The sequence below is a fragment of the Giraffa tippelskirchi genome, chromosome 9, assembly GCF_054371585.1.
Source record: "Giraffa tippelskirchi isolate mGirTip1 chromosome 9, T2T-mGirTip1v1.2.pri, whole genome shotgun sequence".
NCBI lineage: Eukaryota > Metazoa > Chordata > Mammalia > Artiodactyla > Giraffidae > Giraffa > Giraffa tippelskirchi.
In genome coordinates, this window is record NC_137283.1 from 150,806,886 (window position 1) to 150,831,175 (window position 24,290).

A 24,290-nucleotide genomic window follows, 5' to 3' on the forward strand; every position below is an offset into this window, starting at 1 on the left:
TTTGCGACCCCATGAACTGCAGCACACCAGGCTTCCCTATCCTTCAGTCTCTCCCAGAGTTTGCTCAAACACATGTCCATTGAGTCAGTGATGCCATCCAACCAGCTCATCCTCTGTCACCCTCTTCTTCTCTTGCCCTCAATCTTTCCCAGCATCAGGGTCTTTTCCAATGGGTCGACTCTTTGAATCAGGTGGCCAAAGTATTGGAGCTTCAGCTTCAGCATTAATGAATATTCAGGGTTGATTTCCTTTAGGATTGACTCCTTTGATCTCCTTGCAGTCTAAAGGACTCTAAAGAGTCCTCTACTATGTACCAAGTAACATGCTAACGTGCCTGTGTCATATACATATATATGCAACCTTTTGAATTTTCTAAATTTGAAACCATATCCTGAAGATCTCTTCGTATTTGGAGTGTGTGGATAGGTATTCCCATTATTTTTTTCTATACTACCTAATATTGCATTGTGTGGATCAACCATACATTGTGTGGATCAACTATACAATGTGTGGATCAACCAATAATAAAGAGTTTTTTTATTGCTTTCTACTTGTGTTATTTCCAGTCTTTTGCTATTGCAAACAATGCCACAATAAATGATATGTCTGCGTACATCTTTTATTATGTGTGCAGGTGTCTCTGTGGGACATATTATCAGAAGCGGAGTTTCTGGGTCAAAGGGTAAAGGTGCCTGTAGTTCTGTTAGCTATGGCCAGATATCTCTGCACAGGGACAAAACCAACAACACGTGAGGGTCTATTTCTCCTACAGTGTTATACCACATTGTCAGATGTTTGTCATTTTGATGGACTAGAAACGGTATCTTGTAGTTTCGATCTGTACTTCTCTTATAAATGTGAAATGCAGTTGAGCATCTTTTCTTGTTTAAGAGAAGTTCATCTACATACATAACAGAATCCTTAGGTGATCCTTAGGCACAAGGCTTTCTTAAAGCTTCTGGCCCAAGGCCAAGAAACTTGAAGGAAAAAAAAATGGTGAAGTGGAGAAGCTGGAAGGGCCAAGGATCCCAACAGAAAGGTGAACAACCAAATGCCAGGTTTGCGTGGGAACCACAAGCAGCCAGACTGAGAGCCTTGTCAGTGCAAAGAACTGCAAGGAGGGCTTCTAGAGGGCATCTTCAAGGAAACTCAAAGGCACCCACCATGAAGGAGCTGGCATTGCATGTCTGCCAGGGGTGCCAATCCTCTCCCAGCTAAGGGCTGTGCTCTTTTTCCTCAGCCCTACGCCTGGGATGCCCTGACCCAGGACGGAGAACTTAGTCCCAGCTCCTGGAATGCTACTGACCAACTCCCTAAGCTCTCAGCAGCCCAGAGGGCTGGACCCTGCAGAGAGCCACCTGCTCAAGGCCACACCTGCTTCCTGAGGAGACCAGCATCCAATGGCTGATAGATGTAGGCGAACAAAACCCTGATCCCTGACCTCAACTTGGAAAACCTGGAAGAGTCATCCCAGCTTCAAAATTCTGGGGTCAACTAAGGCCCCATTAAGACAGCATCACAGCTCAGCTTTACCTTCTGCCCGCTCCTCCCTGCCTTTTCTCTTCTGCCTCCCCCTCATCCCCTCTTCCCTTCCTCTTCCGAAGGTAATGATGGCATGTTTTTGTCCAGAGGCAGGTAGAGCAACTGGTCCAGGGTGAGTTGACTGGGACCGATGGGGTTTGGCTCACACCCTAAATCAGGTCATCCAATATACCACTTATGTAGTAGCTTCTGGGAACTCTTTCACTATTCATAAAAATGGGTAAAATTGTGTTATATCTGCTCCTTATTTCATGAAGATCTCAAAAAGAAACAGAAGGCAATTCAAACTCTGAGACAGAGGTAGTCAAAGGTCTAAGGTACTAGTTTAAGATGAAGCATAGCCCTGGGAACAGCACTGCCAAGATGACCACAGGTAAGATGTGGGGGTTTTATCTGAGTCACTTAACTCAGTTAGTCATTAACCTAGTTTGCCAAGTGAGTTTAAACTGTCTCACTAATGGAACCGATGTGGGCCATGTGTTAGCCCTGAGCAAATTTAAACTCTTACCTGGACCTTTTCTGAACTTTTGAAGACTGCCTAATCATATTCGGTGGAGGGCATACATGATTTTTGAAAAAGTACTTTACATGGTGAGCTGAGCTCATGTCACTACTGGCTAAGGAACAGAAAACTTGGCCTGTCTTTTCAGGGGATGGAAGCTGAGGGACCGCTGGCTGCAGCCCCCTTCCCTTCCATTTCTCAGCAGGTGTTCCAGGCACTGGCCTGTTTGAGGGGCTTAGCCTAAGAAACCAGTGTACATCCAGTTATGCTTCACCTCCAGGGTCAAACTAAAAACACAGGTTGAAAGGAACCAGGAAAAGGAAAATATACTTTATCCACAAAATGTGTTTTTAAACATCTTTTTCCTCTGCAGCTGTCTGGCCTGATTCCTCCATTGAAGAGCAAAAAGTTAAAAAATAATAATTAGAAATAGTTTCTTTTTTTTCATCTCACGTCAGGATTCTAATATGTCTTATTGTATGTAGGTGAAGAAATAGTACCAGAAAGGTGACCTGCTAGTTAGTGAGGGGACCCAATTCTGCTGATACAGAGAGTCCTGTTAGAATGGTCTCCTATGCGCATATTTATTGTTTTCTATGACTGCTAATCTCAGTTAAGAATTTCCAGGTTCTCCAATAGGTGGAATAGCTGTCTCTTCCAGATAACAAGAGTATTGGAAACATTAGGTGACTTGTTTCATATCTCACAGCTAGGTTTGCCACACTTCTGTTTAAAATGCTTCATTTGTTCTCCATACATTTTGAGACAAAGTGCTTCCGGGCCCCAACTCTCACTTGCTCCACCCTCTCACTGGCTCCACTTCCTCGCTGGTCCCACCCCCTCACTGGCCCCACCCTCTCACAGGCTCCACCTCCTCATTGACCCCACCCTCACTGGCCCCACCCACTCACTGGCCCCGCCCCTCACTGGCTCCACTCCTCACCAGCTCCACCCTCCCACTGGCTCCACCTTCTTACTGGCCCCACCCTCACTGGCTCCACCCCTCACTGGCTCCACCCTCTCATTGGCCCCTCCCCTCATTGGCTCCACACCTCACTGGCTCCACCTTCTTACTGGCCCCACCCTGTCACTGGTGCCACCCTCTTATTAACCCCACCTTCTCTCTGGTCCCCAGCATCCTTTCAGGCTCTGCCTCAGCGTTGGCGTGTTTTCCTACCTGGGGCCTTTCTCCACTTGCCAGTGACTGCAATGGAAACTTCCTCCCACTCACAGATTTCTGGGGCGAGCAGCAGGGACCTGCAAGGCAGGGCTGGGGTCTCGGCTTCAACTGAGACTGTGCCTGGTGAGTCTGTGGCCTCCTGGGACGTGGCTTACTCACCTGTGGAAAGGAAAGCTGGGACTAACCTCTAGGACTGTTACTAGGGGAAGAGGACGCTCAGGGGGCACAGGGACAGTCTCCTCCTCAACACTGGCCCACTTCTGGGACTGCCTCCTAGACTTCTACCACTGGTTCTGGTACCAGATCTGCCACGTGGCTCAGCCAATGCAGCGCCCAAGGTCCCACCGCCTTCTTAGCTCCTCTCTCAGACTCCCCGACTCTTCACTGGTGGTGGTGGTGGTTAAGTCCCTAAGTCGTGTCCAACTCTTGCGACCCCATGGACTGTAGCCCACCAGGCTCCTCTGTCCGTGGGATTCTCCAGGCAAGAATACTGGAGTGGGTTGCCATTTCCTTCTCCAGGGGATGTTCCTGACCCAGGAATCGAAAGCAGGTCTCCCGCATTGCAGGCAGATGATTTACCGCTTAAGCTGTGAGGGAAGCCCAGACTCTTCACTAGCTTTTTCAATAACATATCAGCTGAAACTGAAATCAGGTTCCTTGGGAAAAACATTCTCATTAACAGAAAGTAGATACCAAGAGATTGGTGGGCACTTTTTAAAGCTTAAGGATATTTCATGAAGGTTATTTTCAATGCAGATATTTTCTTGAACAGGCATTGTGAATGAATGAATGAAAAACATAAATGTTTCCCTTGGAACTTAGTTGAAATGTCACTCTCTTAGGGATTCATTCCCTGATATCCTTAAGTCCCTTGTTACTGGTTGACATGATATCCAGTAATTTTCCTCATTAAGACTGTAATTATATAAGTATGCATGCAAGTATTTCACATCCATCTATCCATCTAGACTATGAACTCCATTTCTCTTTTCATTGTTTGATCCCCGGACCTAGTGCAGCATGTGACACAGAGCAGAACCTCAGCAGATACTTGTTGAATGAATGAATGAACAGCCAGCCTCATCCTGGCTCTCAGAGGGTGGTTGGCTTGCAGGTTGGCAGCAGCCTCCTCACAAGGGAATCATTTAGAATTGCAAATTCTAGGGCCTCACTGCAGCCTTATTGAATCAGAACTGGTTCCAGGGTCCAGAGTCGGGGTGGGGAGCCCAGTAATCTACAGTTTAATAAGTCCTCCAGGTGACACGCAAGGGTTCTGGTGAAATAGGTGATGGTTTAACACAAGACTCTATCGCACAGGGATCTGAACAATAGGCGGGGGGGGGGGGGTATAAACCTAAACCACTGGCTTTGGAAGCACAGTGGAGATGGGGAGGAGGATGCGAGAGAGAGAGAGAGAGAGAGTGTGTGTGTGTGTGTGTGTGTGTGCTTCCATGTGTAGGTGGGGCCTGCAGCTGCCTGGGCACAAAGAACACCCCAGCGTCCTAAATCCATGTTTGAGGGCCAGTTCCGCCCCCAACAAGCTAACAGTGTTGAGGAGAAGTCTGTCCCTGTTCCCCTGAGTGTCCTCTCCCCCTAGTAACAGGTCACTTGGCCTCTGAAGATCTGTTTTATGGAGTAGCTAAGTGTCTGGGGCCCAGACCTGTGACTCCCTTTGGTGGGAGAGATTGCTGGCCCTGAAAACATATCCCAGAAATTGCTTCCTTCAGCCTGGAAAGTAAGTCATCTATTTTTGAGTATAGGTTGGCTATAAGGCTGACTGTCGGTAATTTTAAAATCTGTTTCCTCCCTCAAGAGCTATTAGGTGACTTCCCCTGTCTGGGGACCCTGGGCTCAGGACTGTCCCTTTTTCCCAAATTAGTTATTTTAAAAATTCTCTAGAAATTTGGACTTAGAAATTACACATTTCATAATGCTTCAGATTATTTAGGATCGTATAGAGTTAAGGGATTAAATGGGAAGGAGACTTGGACTCAACCACTTGCATGACTGTCTCTAATGGACCAGACTCAAGTTCACCCCTCCCACTGGACTTGAGAGTTTTGACTGCTAGCTCCTCCTGGCGAGTGCCTGCCTCTCTGTTTCTATAGTGTTCCTCACTCTCTACCGCTGCCTCACCTGCTCCCCCAAATTCCATCCTCATTTGTTACCCTGAACCTGGTCACCCTCCCTGCCTGGAACTCCCAGCATGTCATGGGTGGGGGCTGTGCCCATCATAACTCTGTCAATGACTAGCTCATAGTTGCATAAGCTACCTTATTGACCTGCCATCTCATATAAACATTCGGCCTCTCCTTTGGGATCAGCCCGCCCTCTCGCCTCGAGGGTGTACTATCCTTAGGGCTTCCTTCATAGCTCAGTCAGTAAAGCGTCTGCCTGCAGTTCAGGAGACCTTGGTTCAATTCCTGGGTCAGAAAGATCCCCTGGAGAAGGAAATGGCAACCCACTCCAGTATTCTTGCCTGGAGAGTACCACGGATAAGAGCCTGGCAGGCTACAGTCCATGGAGTCACAAGAGTCAGACACTACTTAGCGACTAAACCCCCACCACCTACTCTGCCTAGCCAAATTTGTGTATTTTTTATTGTTCCTTTCATAAGAAAAAAGGGCAATAACTATATTTGTCTAGAAGACAATTCATATTGGATGCAGAGCTCTCAATGGGAAAGAGAAGGGTTCTAGTGAAGAGAGGTGCCCCAGTCATGAGCTGAGTGGACATGAGCAGTCAAGTCCACTGAATCATAAGGTCCCTATGGACGCAGCAGCAACATATCATACTGTAGAAATGGTACATTCAAGATCAGGTTCAAGAGGGGAGTTGCTCAAATAAGTTCCATGAGTAGGTGGCCCAGACTTGCAAACATCACCAGTCTCTGAAGCACTGCAGCCGTTACGTTTGCTCATCACTTTGGCCTCTTGAGTTTTCCCCATAACCCACTTGGTGAGAGTGAGGAGAATTTTAAATGGGGTAGAGGAGCAAAGTGCCAAATATCATTTTATTTCTAAGGAAATTATTCACTGATCAAAATACACGAAGTATCTCCAATGCCTTTGGAACAAAAGTCAGATTCAGTTCAGTTCAGTCACTCAGTCGTGTCCAACTCTTTGCGACCCCATGAACCACAGCAAGCCAGGCCTCCCTGTCCATCACCAGATTACATTATATTATCTTTCCAGTCTCCTTTCACTGTCTCAACTGCCCTCTTTATTCTTCCAGATTATTCCCAATAGTAAAAGTTTTCTTCCCAAAATACTAAGTCTATTTCCAATGAATAAGAAAAAAAATGAATGAAATAAAAGTCAGAACCCGAGCCAGCCTGTGGGCCTTTCTAGCCCAACTAGTATATAATCATTTCTTCATGTGTGTATTTATTCCCTATGGGTGTGTCCTGGATTCCATTGCAAATATCCTTGCTGACCCTAGCAATGTCTTCTGATGAAGACCCAAGCTTCATCCTAAACGCCCCCGCTGACTCAGCTCAGCCAACAGGATGGATCATGCCTAAAACAGATGTTTCAGCTTCCCTCGGCCAAACAGCTCAGTCTGTTCCCAGCAGATGAGACATTTCATCCCTTGGACAACAGAGCACCTTCCTAATTTCATCAGATGAGATGAGGTATTGGTTTGGAGGTTGACAAGCAAACAAATCAAATGTGTGAATTTAGAAAGAGCCTGAACTGCATATATGTAAAATATAGCATTAAGTAAATTCTACCAAATTGAAAATAGCACATTCTTCTCCTGATGAGCCAGCAACTTCTCAAGATGATTTTGTAAAAGGAAGGATAAAATGATCACAGTGAGAAATCTTCAAGGTCTTGAGAAGATAATGTAATCAGAGAATTCCTGGCTGCATATAATACAGTAAGAACCTTAAAATCTGATTAAAGCCTCAAAGCAATGATAAAATTCTTACTCAGATACAGGTTGACGTACTTCTTCTGTGTGAGCCAGTCATCGCCCCTCAAACTGTAATGTGCACAGGAATTGCCGGGTGATCTTGTTGCTAGGCAGATTCTAATTCAGAAGTTCTCAGGTTGGGTGGTAGATTCTGCATTTCTGACCAACTCCATACACTGCAGATGCTACTGGTTTGTGCCCACTCCTCCACCACTTTGAGTAGCAAAGATGTACACTATTCTTAAAGCAGTATTTCTCCAAGGCTGGTCACTGGATCACTTTTACGAAAATCTCCCAGATAATCTGGTAAAAACAAACAAACAAACAAACCACAGTCCCATTCTCCATCCATGGAGGGCTTCCCTGTAGCTCAGTTGGTAAAGAATCTGCCTGCAGGGCGGGAGACCTGGGTTCAGTTCCTGGGTTGGGAAGATCCCCTGGAGACGGAAATGACAACCTACTCCAATATTCTTGCCTGGAGGATTCCATGGACAGAGGAGCCTGGTGGGCTACAGTCTGTGGGGTTGCACAAAGTCAGACATGACTGAGCAACTGAGCACACATGTTCCATCAATTTACTAAATCCAGTGTCTAGAGCTGAAGGCCAGGGATCTGTACTTAACAAACTGCTCACATGATGTTATCAGAGCTAACGCTGGAGAATGGACGCTGTGGATAGGTGGGAAATTTGGGATAACTAGGAAACTTGTGTGGGTAGGCTTTGGCCTCTGTAAGGAGGCTTCTGCACCATCAACAGGAAGGAAAGGGACCAGCAGTGCAGCATGCAGGGCATCCATAGCTTGGCAGGTACGAGTCATGCAGGGACTCTGAACGGTAGGGACAGAACTTGTACAAGCCTTCATTGTGGTACAATACTGTACTAATTTCTGTTGCTAAAATAAACATTAATGTTCAGTATTGAGCAGAGCCTCCTGACTTTAAAACATAATTATGACTTGGAAAAAGTTGTAGAGAATTAAGTTTTTATTTTCTTATTGACTTACTTGATAATTTTAGAGGGGTCTATCATCTTTTTTGCGGATTCTTCACTTGGTGCTGTGTCCTCAGTTTTAAGCTTTTACGTATTTCTAGTCCTTAGTTCCTAGCTCTTTGATGGAGGAGAAAACAATTCATAAATACATGCTAACTTTTACTAAGGACATTGCTTCTCAAAAATAAATGAAATAAGTTCGTTAGAGGTTGTACTTGTTCAGTAATAATAGCAGATAATATTTACAATGCATTTATTATGGACTTGGAACTATGACAAGTAAGTTAAATTTATAATTGCAATTACTTTTAAATATGAGATATATGCCATTGTTATCTCCAAGGGCAGGTGAGCTTCAAAGGGCTCAGTGAGCTGAGGGAGCCGTCGTTCCCAGCTGGCCCTTGGCCAGTGTGTCACCCTGCAGGCTTCTCTTGATGTTTTTTCCTTTCATAAAAAATTCCCAAGTTGTCAGAGCCAAGTGCGGCCTGCTCCCTGTGCTTTGACCAAACCCAGATGCAACTGGTCCAAAGGGAGTGCCTTGTGTTTGGCAGCATTGCTCTGCACTACAGAGAAAAGTCTTATTTAGGAGAAACAGAACCTGATCCCTTGGTGTTTCCACCTCTCATACAAAATCGTTGTTGTGTTACCTTGGAAGAGGTGAAATTGAAAGAAGCAACAACTTTACTTGGTGTCATCTTAGAGATGAACAGCCCCATTCTTCCCAAATTAATAATTTGTGATGGAGGAGAAATCAGCAGATGGAGAATATTAAACATATTTTTACATAGTACTTATATAAAAGGGACTGTTGTTGTTTAGTTGCTCAGTCATGTCTGACTCTTTTGTGACCCCATGGACTGTAGCCCACCAGGATTCTTGTCTGGAGAATTTCTCTGTCCATGGAACTCTCCAGGCAAGAATACTGGGGTGGGTAGCCATTTCCTTCTCCAGGGGATCCTTAAAATATTTTTTACATAGTACTTATGTAAAAGGCACAGTAGGTGTGTCCAAATGAGGGTGTGACATCCTTATCGCTACAGAAACAGTCCCCTTTAGGAAGATTGGATTCAAAAACTCGAAACAGAAAGCTGGAGGAGGTAGAGATTAAGAGAGCGAATTTCTCTTTTCTCTGGCATTATTATAGCCATGCCCAATGTCTTTCAATATTTATCTTATAATTTTTTTCGTCTTAAGTTTTAACCTTTCTGTTTGGTTATATTTTATATGCTGTTGGAAACAGCCAACAATCATTGCCTTTTCAATGAAAGTCTATTGTATTTGCATTCATTACCACTGCTGAGATATTTGTTCAGGCCGAAAACTTTGGAGACATCCTTGACTCATCACACATATAATTTATCAGCAAATCTCGTGGACTCCACCTTCCATCTCTCTCCAGACTCCCCAGCCCTTCTCACCCCCTTCACTTGCATTTGTCCTAGTTACAGCTGTACCACCCACCCAACCAGCCTTTGCTTTTCCCTCTTTTATTGTGTTTGCATCACAGCATCTAGAGTGATCCTCCTAAAAAAATAATAAGTCAGATCGTCCCCCTCTTCTCAAAAAATCCTCCAGTTACCCATTTTACTCAGCATAAATGTCACGTCTTTCAAGTGGCCCACAAGGTCCTGTCTGATCCAGTCCTTCTCTTCTCTCTTCCTGCCCTCCTGTGCTCTTTGTGGCCTCCCCAAGCACATGCTCGCCTCAGGATATCTGCCCTTGCTGTTCCCTTGTCCGAATGTTGTTCCCTCCATATGTTCACATCGTTCAAGTCCTTATTTCCCTCATAATGTTTTGAATACTATCAGTACCTTCCTGGTGAGACTATCCTTAACACATCCATTGCGCTTATTTGTCTTGTGCTTGCTGTCATAACACATACCACATGTGATTCATTCACCTATCTGGCCCATCTATGTCCCACTAACTGATAGAAGGTTCGTGGGAGCAGGTCTTTTTCTGTTTTTTTTGTTTTTTCTTTTATTGCCATATCCCTGGTTCCTAAAATAGTATGTGGTTTTTAGCAGGCACTCCATAGTGTAATTGTTGAATAAGTGAATGTAGGCTTTTTCTATCTTAAACTTTGCAGTTTCTGTGTTTGTCTCTCCTTTCTTACACTTTTTGGGGTTGAGTTCTGTTTGTTTTCAGTTTTTATTTGTTCTCTTCTGCTTACTTTGAAGATGTACCACTCTGTCTACTCTACTTCTGTTCTTAGAATGTGTCATCTTTCAATTTTAATTTTTACTTTTACTACGCATGCTTACAACGAATCAAGTTAGAATCTTAATGCTGCAGAGCAATATTATTCTTACATTTAAGTGATTCACTTCAAAGTGGCTTCTTGGATCATCTCAGGATTTATTTTTATAATATAATATTTTATATTTTGTTCAACAAAAGTGTAAGTAGTTGTTACCAAAAAAGAAAAAGAAAAACTCCCATCTCTCCAGATGTTTACATTTGCTGTCATAGGGTTGCAGCTCAATATTCTGTCAGTTTTTCTGACCTGGGACTTTTTAACCATAAATTTCATCTTGCTTGATACAAATAAAGAGGAAGGAAGAGAGGCAATTGTATATTTGCTATATATTTATTCAGTCCTTTATTTTCTTTCTCCGTAAACTTTATGGGTAGTCTTTATAATAAAAAATGCCAGTATTAGTCTTTTAATAGGAGAATCTAGTCCATTCATATTGAATAGATCTACCAATAAACTTAATTTTATTCCTCTCTCTGGCTTTATGACTTCTATTTGTTTCACTTCTTTTTTCTTTCTTCCATTTTTTCCCCTATTTCCCCCTATTTTCAGAAGTTCTGAAGTACTTTAACGCTGGAGCAAATTTAAGTCATCTCCTTTGTCTTTATACTCATAACCCCACCCTTTTTTCTCTACCATAACAATAAAATGAATGTGGCCAGGTTGGACCAACATCCATCACTTGTTCACACTTAGGCAATAGAGGACTTAAGGAGCAGAAATAGAAATAAGGGACAAAAGTGAATCCTTTTTATGCCTTTCAAAATTTTTCAGTGGCTATTTGCCTTTTTAAAATTTTTTATTATTTTTTAATACTTATTTATTTATTTGGCTGTGCCTTATAAATCGGTCTTTTCGTACAGTGTGTGAGATCTGGTTCCCTAACCAGAGGCTGAATGAACCTCAGCCCCCTGCACTGGGAGCACGGAGTCCTAGCCACCAGATGACCAGGGAAGTCCCTTCATCAGCTGTTTATTATCTAATGCTTTACTAAAAAAGACAATCCTTCAATGATTTGTTTCTACTCTTTATAAAGGTAATGACTAGACGGTAGTCCAAAGGCAGGATCTTAGGCAGGAGTGGAATGGTCCCGTGGAAAGTGCACGCAGGAGAGAATGCCAGAGCAGGCTGGCTAATAATATGGCAGCAGGGAGAAGGGGTCCCTGCTGCCTTCTCCTAACTTGGTAACTGACCAAGCCAGGCTGGGTGAAAAGAATCATTTGATTTATCATTTTCTTGAAGAATTCGCACTAGGCTCCAACGATGAAAGGGTCTTCTTTTTAGGAGTTATTTGTGTTGTTGTGTTGTTGTGCTGTGCTCAGTCGTGTCGGACTCTTTGTGACCCCGTGGACTGTAGCCCACCAGGCTCCTCTGTCCATGGGATTCTCCAGGCAATAATACTGGAGTGGTTGCCATCGCCTCCTCCAAGGGATCTTGCTGACCCAGAGACTGAACTCGCGTCTCTTACATCTCCTGCATTGGCAGGTGGATTCTTTACTACTCTGCCATCTAGTACTTTACTATTATATTATTTATATTTTATGCTTACTAAAATAATATGTGCTCCTTGCAGGAAAGCTGGGCAACAGAAAAAGTAATAAGGAAAAAAAAAAGGAAATCATCACAATCCTACTGTCTGGAGAAAACAGCTGCTAAACTTTAAGAGTATTTTCTTTCAGTGATTTTGTGTTTTATTTCCTATATTCATTTTCATTTGGAATTTTGACTGTCTCACTTACTGTGTGGCTTTGAGCTAGTTATTTAACTTCTCTGAATTCCACCTTCTCTTCTGAAAACTATACAAATATATATATATAATATATATAAATATATATGTATATATATATATAAATAATACTAACCTCCTAGAACTGTTATGAGGGTTAAATAAGGCAAGACATTTATAGTGTTTAGTATAGACTCTAACACAAAGTAAACACTCAGAAAATGTCAGCTTTCTCTCTCTCCTCCTCCCCCTCCTCTTCTTTTTCCTTCTTCCTCCATCACCATGATGATATAGCCTCTCTCAGATGCTAACCTTAAAGCTTATAGCCTTGTGAAGACAAAAAGGGATAATGACCATAAATATCATCTTTGTAAACCACAGACTCCCAAATTTACTTCTGGCATATTGAAAGCCACAGATTTACAATACAAAAGACCAAACGTTTCCTCTTTCAAAAAATATTTTGCAATCACCATCATGTCCACAAAGTTAGCTGGAACCTACAGGGAATACAGAAGTATTTAAGACAATATCCCTCCTCCGGAATTCTAATAATTGGTTTCCTACGTTATTTCCTAGGAGGACTCCAGATATCAAGTCATACTCTAAAATTAAGAAATTAAGCATTACATTATTGGCACAGATATAAGAAAATAAGGCAGTGGAACTTATTAGAGAATCCAGAAACAAATTCTTGTGCACATGGGAATTTAGTTAAATGAAAACCATGACATTTCAAATCACTGGTGAAAGATACTTCAACAAAGTGTTGAGAAAATGAGTGATCCATTTAGTAAAAGAAATAAATACCCTGTAACTACCTCACCCCACACACAAAAATAAGCTTTATACAGATTAAAGAGTTCCAGACAGAAAATCCAAAATAAAAGCTAGTGTTAGAAGAAAATAGACTTAAGAATCAGTTACTGCCAATGTGTTAGTCATGCAGTTGTGTCCGACTCTGTGATCCCATGGACTATAGCTCACCAGGCATCTCTGTCCATGGAATTCTCCAGGCAGGTTACTGGGGTGGGTAGCCATTCCCTTCTCCAGGGGATCTTCCTGACCCAGGGATTAAACCTGGGTCTCCTGCATTGCAGAATCTTTACTGTCTAAGCCACCAGAGAAGCTCTGCCTCATAGCAAACTGCCGCAAATCTTAGCTACTATCATACAATTAAAGCAGGTCATCTGGGCAGTTCTGCTGATCTGAGCCCAGTGTGGCTGATCTCAACTGGGCTTGTTCATGAGTCTGCAGTCAACAGGTAGGTGGGCTAGGGGCTGTCTCTCTAGCATGGTCTTACTCACGTGTCTGCTGGTTTGGCCGGATACGTGCCCGGATGAGGACACACATCTCTTATCTTTCAGTACACTAGCCTGGATTTTTCACTTGGCAGGGGTGAGGTTTCAAGACAGAGAGCAAATGGTGTGCATTGTCATTTCTGCTGCTTTCCATTGGCCAATGCAGGTCACAGAGGAGAAACAGGTGCCACCTCTTGGTAGAAGAAGCCACAAGTTGCAAAGGATGTGGATACAAGAAAGGAAAAGCAGGTCAATTTTGCAATCTTTCATAACAGAAAGCTATTTTTTATTTTTATGCTTTGAGGATTGATTTCATAAAAATTTAAAACTTAGATACAGTGACAGGGTCTATAAGCAAAGTTAAAAGAGAAATGTCAAGTTGAGAGAAATATGAGCAGCGTATATAGCAGTAAAATGTTCCCATTAAACAATAAAAAAGATAATATTCTAATCTAAAAATAAGCAAATTTCCAAAATGGTAAATTCTCTAGAGGAAAAACACAAACCTGCAATCAACATGTAAAAAGGGGCACAATCTCATTAGTAATCTAGAAAAGAAAATTTAAAGAAAAAAAGTCATCACTGAAATAAGTGACACACATGAAAATGATTCAAAGCATTCAGAGTTTCAAGAATGCAAAGAAATGGCCTTTCACATATATTGGGTGGTATAAATTCGTGCATCTTTCTGGAAAACAATTGGCAATATACATAAAGATATATTTAGGATACGGGTATTCTGTGTCCCAGAAATTTCCCTGCAAGGGATATGTCTTAAGAGAATGATTGGGCAAGTGTTGATAACAACTGAAAACAGCCTACATGTCTAGTAATAGAGAATAGGGTACCTAAATTTTGGCAGCATGTCCACACAATGCAGTGATGTGTGTCTTAGTCCACTCAGAGTTGTTGTAACAAAATACCAGAGGACTGGGTAGCCTACAAACAACAGAAATTTACTTCTCCCAGTTCTGGACGCTGGAAGTCTGAGATAAGGGTGCCCGCACAGTCAAGTGAGTTCTCCCTTCCTAATGGCAGACTCCTCATTGTGTCCTCACATGGCAGAAAGGGCTCAGAAGCTCTGTAGGGTCTCCTCATAAGGGAATTTAAACCCCATTTCTGAATCCTCCACCCTCATGGCCTATGCATATTTCCCAAACCCCAAACCCCAAACTATCCTTGGCGGGTAGATATATACAATGGAATACTATACATATACACGTGGAATACTACTCAACCAAATAAAAGAATGAAACAATGCCATTTGCAGCAGCATGGGTGTAACTAAAGATTTTCATTATTCATGCCATATGAATTTGGAGGGGACACAAATATTCAGACCATACCAGTGATGCAACCAGTGCAAAGAATGAGACAGATCTAAGTGAGCCATTGGAGGAAGACACCATGACACATATTTAAGTAACAAAAAATGACAATATCTATCATATGAACCTATTTTAGTGATGCTCATCTCATCTCAACCTTCAGGAGTCTACCTGTGTTATTTCCTTTTGACTGGAAATATTTTTCTCAATCACTGACTATTCAAAACACAACATGAGTGTCTAGCCTGAGCAACCCCTGGATGAGAAATCTTTCACTTCCAGGAGAACTGACAATCTCGTCCAGTGGAAAGGAAATTAAGATGCCTTGGGAATAGAGAGCATACGTTTTCTGCCCCCCAGAAAACATGATTTGTAAGAAGAGATCATTTTTGTGAGATGAGCTCATTTTGCGTGAAAGGAAGGAAGGCAGGGAGAGTGGAAGGGAGAGAGGAAAGGTGAGAGAGAGACAGAGGGAGAGAGGGAGGGAAAGAGGGGGAAAGAGAGAAGGAGAGGGAGAAAGAAAGAGAGAGAAAGAAAGGAGGGAAGAAGGAAGAGAAAGAAAGGAAAAGGGCCACACTGCTTAGAGGAAAATTACACCTCACTCACTGTATGTACAATCTGGCGCATTACAATACACATGTTTGTCTGGATTGTGAGTCAAAGTGTGTGTATTTACATCTTGTGAAAGTACAACCATCTATCAGTATTCTTTCTATATCCTGCTCCCCCCCAACCTTGAAACTGTGTATGTAATGATTAAATTTTAAACCGTGTACTTCTCTCCTCCCTCACTAGTGCAAACCCAAGAAAATAGAGTTAAGTGACTATTTAAAAATATGATCATGTAGGAACTTGTACCAATTTCCAGACATGAGACAGTATTTTAAAACCGCTAGAGGCAGAATACCTATCCAATATGGCGCTGGCTAGGATGACAATTAGGATAATGACAGTGCATGTCAACTTTACAGTCTTAACTTAGTATAAAAATTATGGAAAACTAACAACTAAAACTATGCCAGCATTCTTTAAATTTTCTGAAAGGTTGAGATTTTATCTTAACTCAGTAATGAACTCCTCCAAATGAAAGCTCATGATTTTCTCTAATCATACACATCAACATAAGCTCGCTGGGTTACTGACAAAACAGGTACGTTTTAAAGTTAAATGCTACAGATCAGCTTTTGACTTTCTGCTTTTAATGACCCCCAAAATATGCAGTTGGGCTATTTCTCTTCTCTAAATACATATTTTACTTTTTAAAAGTTTATTTGATTGAAATTAACTCAATTTACAATGTTGTATTAATTTCTGCTGTACAGCAAAGTGACTCAGTTATCAGTTCAGTTCAGTTGCTCAGTCATGTCCCACCCCAAGGACTGCAGCACACCAGGCTTCCCTGTCCTTCACCATCTCCCAGAGTTTGCTCAAACTCAATTCCATCGAGTCAGTGATGGTTATCTCAACCTCTGTCATTCCCTTCTCCTCCTGCCTTCAATCTTCCCCAACATCAGGGTCTTTTCTGATGAGTCAGTTCTTTGCATCAGGTGGCCAAAGAATTGGAGCTTCAGCTTCAGCATCAGTCCTTCCAATAAATATTCAGGGCTGATTTCCTTTCGGATTGACTGGTTTGATCTCCATGCAGTTATACATATATGTATTTTTTCATACACATTCCTGTTATGAATTAGTACAGGATATTGAATATAATTCCCTATACTATATAGTAGGACCCTGTTGTTTACTCATTCTATATATAATAGTTTACATCCGCTAATCCCAAATTCCCGATCCATCCTTCCTCCACGCCCCTTTCTCCCTTGGCAATCACAAATCTGTTCTCTATGAGCCTGTTTCTGTTTTGTAGATAAGTTCATTTGTGTTCTATTTTAGATTCCACATGTAAGTGATATCATTTGGTATTTGTCTTTCTTTTTCTGACTTACTTCACTCTGTATGATAATCTCTAGTTGCATCCATGTTGTTGCAAATGGTATTGTTTCATTCTTTATATGGTTGAGTAGTATTCCGCTGTATATATGTATTACATCTTCTTCAGTCATCTGTTGATGGACATTTAGATTGTTTCCGTATGTTGGCTATTGTAAATCATGCTGCTATGAACATTGGGGTGCATATATCTTTTCAAATTATAATTTTCTTTGTAAATCCTTATTTTGTTGAGTGTTTCTTCTGAATGTTCTCCTAGAATTGGGCTCTGTGTGGAAGGAAGGGACAGAAGCTGGAGTTTTTTTTAAAAAATGGAACTGGCATTGAGTCTATCACTGTCTATTGACCCATGATAAAAAGAAGTCTTATCCTTACTCTTAAGGAGTTAAGAAATATCTTCCAACATCAGAACAGAGGTCACAAATGCATCCACTTTCACAAAGGTCTTGCAGTAATCTGTCATGTCTAGAGAAAGCGCGTCTAGAGTCAGCCAGTCTGACGAACTCAGCTACATGGGAAGTTTTGAGGACTGAGACTGAGTCTTTTCAGAAATTTTTCCTCCACTGCCCCAAGAACTCCTCTGATTAAGGAAGCCAGGAAATTTCATGGTGGTATGATGTCTTGTTTTTCTGACCGAATTTTGACAACACAGCAGATAAAGCCAAAGAGTTAACATCATGCTCTTTGCATTGGGAATATCTACTGGATAAGTTCATTCCAAGAGAAATCACAGCATAGTTGACTCTTATTTTATTCTATAATATGGCCTCTGGCAAAAATCCCCAGCGCCCCTTTAGGGAAAGGATCAATAAACACATCAGTCTGAAGACAGATTTTTTCAAGGGTGGCACACACTCTGGAATTTTCAGGTTTAGAGCCAGTGACTGTTCAACATCCATTCACAAACTCAAACATGTCTTTTTAGTCCTAAGCCACTTGAACCACCTTGGCTCCAAAGTCAGCTAGAATCATGCCACAGATGGAAGACAGAAAATTTCCAGCCAACTCTAGTACCAGCACTGAGCTTCAAGCCATATCAGTTTTACACACAGAAAACTGGTAATAGCTGAGATGAGCCTGAAGCTTTGTTTTTAAATGTAAGCTCAGGACTTTCTGGGCACACTAAAGAAAGAAAAGGCCCATCCATTGAAAAATCAATAAAAAACCTTTAAAATTTGTTGCCTGTCTTCCGTCTTCCACTTCTTCTGTAGCCTATCTCCTTTAACGTAATAAGTACAATTATAATAAGTCCCCTTTTGAGAGTCCCCCAGTTCAATTTGTTTGCAAGCCCAGAGAAGTAAGCTCGTAAGTCTAAGCTGCAATTTCACTCATGCTTGCTGTTGATGAAATGCATGTTTGCATCTTCGAAAATTTGCACATTGAGAAAGTTTTATATGTAGGAGATTTATTGTACTAAATAAATACAAGTATTTCTCTCCTTGAGATCTTTATTTGAAGCTGTTCTGAGGGATTAAAATATAGTCACATAAATGGCCCTTTTCTGAAATCATAACAATTCTTTACCAATCAGAAGCTTAAAGATAAATTGGATGGAGGGATAGACATTTTTTTATTGGCTAAGAACAACAACTGGCTCCCTTTGCAGGGATGTGACCCTCTGAGAGGGAGATTAGTGTCTGCTAATGGATACTTCAATAAGAGAGAAACACAGCACAAAAGTTCTTCCCCTACCAGTGCCAACAGAGTATGAATGTAAGATTTTGAAAATGTTCAAATGTTCTCCAGTTTGCAGGTATACACAGAAGAAAATGTATTGCCTTTAGGGTTCATCAAGTCAATTTCTGCTTAGTGAAAAATTAGAATCTATCTGAAGAATAACAATTTAGTTATTACTATTAAGGCTTTAAGCACTAGTGTTATGTTTAGACTTCTGAAAATACCCTAGAATCCTGGATTTGGGGTTTGGCAGGAAGATGAACAGTGAGAGTCTGCTCCATCAGTCAGGAAAGAGACAGTGTCAGCAGAGGACACCAGGAGGAGAAGGGGGTATGCTCAGGGAGGTGACTTTTCGAGTCTTCCAGTTCCTTGCTGGAGATACACTGGCTGGAGCTGATGGCCACTGTGAGGTCTTGCCTAGATTTAGGAAAGGCCAAAACTCTAATTTCCCACCTGCATCTCCTTGGACACGCTTTCTTACAAGTTTGCAAAGTATGACTTCAGGCAAGTCAGTTTGGTATTTTGTGGAAACAATACCCTTCTCTGCCATTGGTTATTCAAGAATGAGTTGTCTTTGCCCATGCACAATGCCCTTGCAATGACATCACACTCATGGCAGAAAAGGGACTATGCTCAAAAGGACTGATTTACCATAAAAAGATTTTCCAGTGTCACAAAGGCAAATCTAGATCTACTACTCCCAGTAATTTTAGACATTACCCTATTAAGACTGTCTTTGAGTTGTTTCTGAATAGTGAGAAACAATGAGAAGAGGACTTGTGAAATACTAGTCTAAATGTCATCATTTTATCTGTTTTGCTGATAAACTTTTAGAGTCATGACCACAAATGAACTTCTTTCATACCTGTTGCATAGTATGCATGCTGCTGCTGCTGCTAAGTCGCTTCAGTCGTGTCCGACTCTGTACGAAGAATCTCAAAAATTTTAAATTCTCTACAATATACTGACAAAAACAGAAATTACCTTTGTATAATGACCTTTGCCATTCACTGTAAAGCTGCTGTTAAAGCAAAAGGTTGAAAACAACATAAGTCTCATTAAATAAGAAACTACTTAAAATGGAACATTTATGCGACAGAGTACACTACACAACCATGAAGAAAAGGAAGATGCCTATAGATGGCAATGGATTGATCTCCATATATATGAAGGGGTAGAGAAACATGCTAGTAAGCCACCTCTTATCAAAGAAGAGAGGAATATAAATGGTTGTAAGCATCTGCCTATATATTTTATCAATAATAACAGGATGAAACACACACTAATGAAGATATAAAATATCTCAATAATTTTTATATTGCTTGCAGGCTGAAGGCTTCCCAGGTGGTGCTAGTGGTAAAGAATCCACCTGCCAATGCAAGAGACCTAAGAGACACGTGTTAGATCCCTGGGTCGGGAAGTTCCTCTGGAGGAGGGAATGGCAACCCACTCCAGTATTCTTGCCTGGAGAATCCCATGAACAGAGGAGGCTGGTGGGCTATATAGGCCATGTGGTCACAAAGAGTTGGACACAACTGAATGACTAACACAGCACCAAGTTTGAGACAGTGTGAAATATCCAAGCAGAGATGTCAAATATCCAGTTAGATACGTGATCCTAGAGTTCAGAGCAGAAGTCTTAGATGAACATAAAAATTTGGGTAACATCAGTACAGGAATGGTATTTTTTGTCGTTGTTTAGTCACTAAGTTATGTCCAACTCTTTGTGACCCTATGGACTGTAGCCCATCAGGTCCCTCCATCCATGGGATTCTCCAGGCAAGAATATTGGAGTGGGTTGCCATCTCCTCCTCCAGAGGAATGGCATTTATATCTGTACATATACCTGTTCTTCTCCCTACAGAGCAAATTGAGTAACTTTATGCTAAGCAGGATGATAAAAGGCTTTCTCCTAGACTGTCAAAAAGCATAATTTATGACTGGACACTTATGCGTGCAGAGGAGAGAGAACAGTTGTCTCCTTCCTACTCTGAAGGAGACACAACAAAAGCAGACACAAAGATCAATTAAGAAGTTGGCCAAATTTGCTAGAAAGATCCTTTAAAGAATGTCTCTCTTTTCCAACCTTTGTCACAGTTTCATCTCAAGAGCCACTGTTTGTTGTTTAAGTTGGTTTGGAAGTGACTCTACCCTGATTTATGAGATGTGAAGCAATGCTGTGTGTTGGAAAGTGGAAAACTTTCTAACTGGAGTGTCGATGTGAATTCTCTGCCATCCTCTCTGAACACTGTGGCTTTGGGCATTCTTAACTTCTCTGCATCTTCTCACTTATAAACTCAAGATAAGAGTGCCTATTTTTCTTAGAGTGAGAGATGAAACATGTTCACAGCATAACCCATGGCAAACCCTCAGTGACTTTCAAATGTTGTTATGACTGAGAAAGTTAAAAAACACTTTTTAGCACAGAATTTTTCCCCTGGATTATGGCAGCACAAATGAGAGACATGAATAGCTAGTTTATATGTCTGCACTTGGCCTGAAAGCTTAGTGAGTAGAGAGACATAGAGGGTGGGATGGGAAACTCTGCCATGTGTACGGGGAATTGAATTCCCTAGAGGGTCTCCACCAGGTCTATACCCACCAACCAACCACACTGATGACTTCCTTCTTTGCTGTTGAGATTCCAGGCAATCTAGGGACCCTAGAGGCATACATGTAAGTGTGCTGGTGACAGAATGGGTAAAAGGCTCTGCTTTTGTCTCCTGGAAACACTGCACTTGCGAAACCTCTTTTTTTCCTTCCCAGAGTGAGTATCTTAAAAAAAAAAACAAAAAAACACCTTGCCATTTGGGAGGGAGGGTTGCAAGTGATTCTGCATTTTGAGGCAGAGGCTGAACTATTTTCCATCCCTTTATTCTAGAAGAAAACCTATGTTATCTTGGTCATGAGGGTATTAGGCAAGGGTACGTTCTATATTCTTGGGAAAAACTTGAATCAGGGAAATGGTCTAAATGCAGGTGTGTCAGGCACTGAATGTTGACATGGGGACTGAGCTAAAAATCTGCAGAGAGTAGGAACGTGTTGGGTGTCCCCTCCACCTCTGACTGGGATTGGAGAGGGACAGAGACTCAGGACAGGGACAAGAGACTCCCACTGGAATCTGCTTTAGAGAAAGACAGCCAGTAGGAGGCTCCTGGGGGAAGCATCACTCATGGATTTTGGTAGTGATATCTGATTTTGACTTGTTTTCTTTTCACCATTTCCACTATCACAACCACCATCAAAAGTCATAATAATAAAGACGGACACATTTAAAGTGCTGTCCTGAGCACTTAACACAAACAAGCACAGGTAGTCCTCACAACTCTCTGCAGAAAACCACTCTTATTCTGCCCACTTTTCAGATGAGGAAACCAAGGCACAGAGAGATTAAGTAACTTGCTTAAGTTCATTCAGATAAGAGGTGTCTTTCCTGCATTATAATCCCTATATATGTTAGAGTCAAGCCTTTGTAAAACTTTTATCAAACACTTGAATCTAAAGCCAGCTGAGTTTTGGGGAATTGAGGTAGGAGCTATTCCTGTGCTTTGTGTAAACCAGTGGAGAGCAAAGAGCAGGAGTAAAAAGGAGATGATGAAATAGAGTGAGTATAGAATATGGAATATCGTTTCAGGAAACTTGGTTGAGAAGGAAGTGGGAGTGATAGGGTTAGAAGGAGACAAAGGGTTAATGATATTTTTTAGGTGAGAAAGTATTTGCGAATATTTAGAAGGTGAAAAGAGATACTAAGATTGGAGAAGGGCTGAAGACATAAGATCCATTGGGGACTTCGCTGGCAGTCTAGTGATTAGGACTTGGCCCTTCCACTGCAGAAGGTGAGGGTTCGATCCCTGGTCAGGGAACTAAGATCCTACATGCCCTGAAGGTGGGAGGAAGTGGACTTAAGAGGGTAAGTGATGTAGCCCTTGGACTGGAAATGACATGACTCACCTGGAGTGCCTGGAGAGACAGAGGGAAGGGGGTAGGCAGGTGACTAATAAGTTGATGTGTTTTTTTAAAATGTTGATATAATTCATACCTGATGACTTTCAGTTTCTTTATGCAAAAAGGACCCATCTTTGGACAAGTGTAGAGACTGTGGGTTTGAGTAGGGAATTGGAGGAGAGAAGTAAAGTTTTGAAGCCGTTGCTGAGTGGAAAGGGGGCTGACAAAGAACAAGAGAAAGGATTTTTGAAAGATGTTCAGGGTCCAACTTGGGAGGAGACTAGGAGTTTGTAGTAGCTCCAACATGTTCTACTTTGCAATTTGTACAGTGACAGTCAGCAGCATTAGGGACAGATTATCAGACTGATCCAGGGGTTTTACTAGGCTGGGCAGGGGAAGGACAAGGGTTTAAAGAGCTAAGAATGTCTGTGAGAAAGAATGTGGTTTAGGGGATCAATCCTGCAGCCCAAGCTGGATCAAGGAGTTAGACCAAGAAAGGGCTTTGAGGTTGCAAGAAATGAAAGGATGCACAGCAGGCAGAGTCAAGAGTGGGTGGAGGAGGGACTGAACTGACAGGGTGTGAGGTTGTGGCAAGAGACGGGACATTAGAGGTTTCAGAGGTGAAACTGTTCTGGGTGATGACAAGGTCTGGGATGTGGAGAACACAAGTAAGAATGGGAAATGGAAAGAAGAAATCACTGGAATTGTTGTTGTTCAGTTGCTAAGTTGTATCTGACTCTTTTGTGACCCCATGGACTGTAGCCCACCAGGCTCCTCTGTCCATGGGATTTCTCAGGCAAAAATACTGGAGTGGGTTGCCATTTCCTTCTCCAGAGGGTCTTCCCATCCCAGGGATTGAACCCACATCTCCTGCATTGCAAGCAGATTCTTTACCACCAAGCCACCTGCGAAGACCAACCATTGGAGAGAAGGTTGTAATAGACCTGGAGAATGGAACTCTGTGTGTGTGCTGCCCGCATGGATACTTCAGTGACCCAAGAACTGGTGGCAGGACAGGAGACAGAGAGGAAGGCTATGGCCTTTGTGCCAAAGTGCTCTGGGAAAGTGGGGAGTGACCAGGATGTCAACAGAGGGCAGGTGGCATGAGCGGCCAAGGAGGCAGACTTAGCTATGGGAAAGGGAAAAGCCTTGAGGTTAAGGGCACAGGCTTTGGAGCTAAATAAACGTGGATTCCAATCCTAGTTCTGCCACTTGCAAGTTGTGGGACTTGGGCCACGTTACATAGTCCTGCAGTTCGTAGATTTTTTTGTCCACCAAGTCGGGATAATTATATATATTCTGACCCCAAGTGAGCAGAGTGGGCAGCACAGTCCTGACGTAATAAGCACCTGATAAAAGACAGCTTCCCTCTGCCTGGAATCAGTCCCCTTATTTTCTCATTTAGTGAAATTCCTGCTTTTCTATTAGATTCAGATCAAACAGCAACTCAATACCACCCAGTTTTCTGTATTCCCTGGGTTCAAACTGCTCTTTCCCCTCACTAACTCCTGTAGCAGGTTTTGAACTTTTCTCCTGCAGTTATAACTCTTATTCTCTACATTATAGTTCCTTTTGGTCATCTCTTTTACCCCTACTAGATTAAAAACTTATGGAGATAGGGAATAATAGCTTGCTTGTTTGTGTTTCAACCAAATTATCGTTAAATATTTGTTGAATTTTTCCCACTTGATTCCCAATGTTATTCTAATAATTTAAATTACATTGTAAAGCCTTATAATTGATCAGATGAAACCTTTTAAAACTGATAACAAAATATCTTGGTGCCAGAAACTCTAAACACAAAGATGAGAGACTTTAGGAGAAAGATTGTGAGATCATACCCACAAATTATATAGCATTTGATAGATCTGGAATAAAAAGATTTCATGTAAAAGAAGCAAGTCATTCATAACCTTAACTGACAGTAAATATGTGTTCTAAAATCAGTGCACTATAATTCAACACATATGTCT

The 24,290-nt window shown here is 41.9% G+C and overlaps 1 long non-coding RNA gene across 1 annotated transcript in view; it reads left to right on the forward strand.

Annotated features, from left to right (window-relative positions):
- Positions 1–24,290, forward strand: part of LOC145520225 (uncharacterized) — a 70,967-nt gene that overhangs the window by 17,996 nt on the left and 28,681 nt on the right. The gene's annotated exons all lie outside the window — the stretch shown is intronic.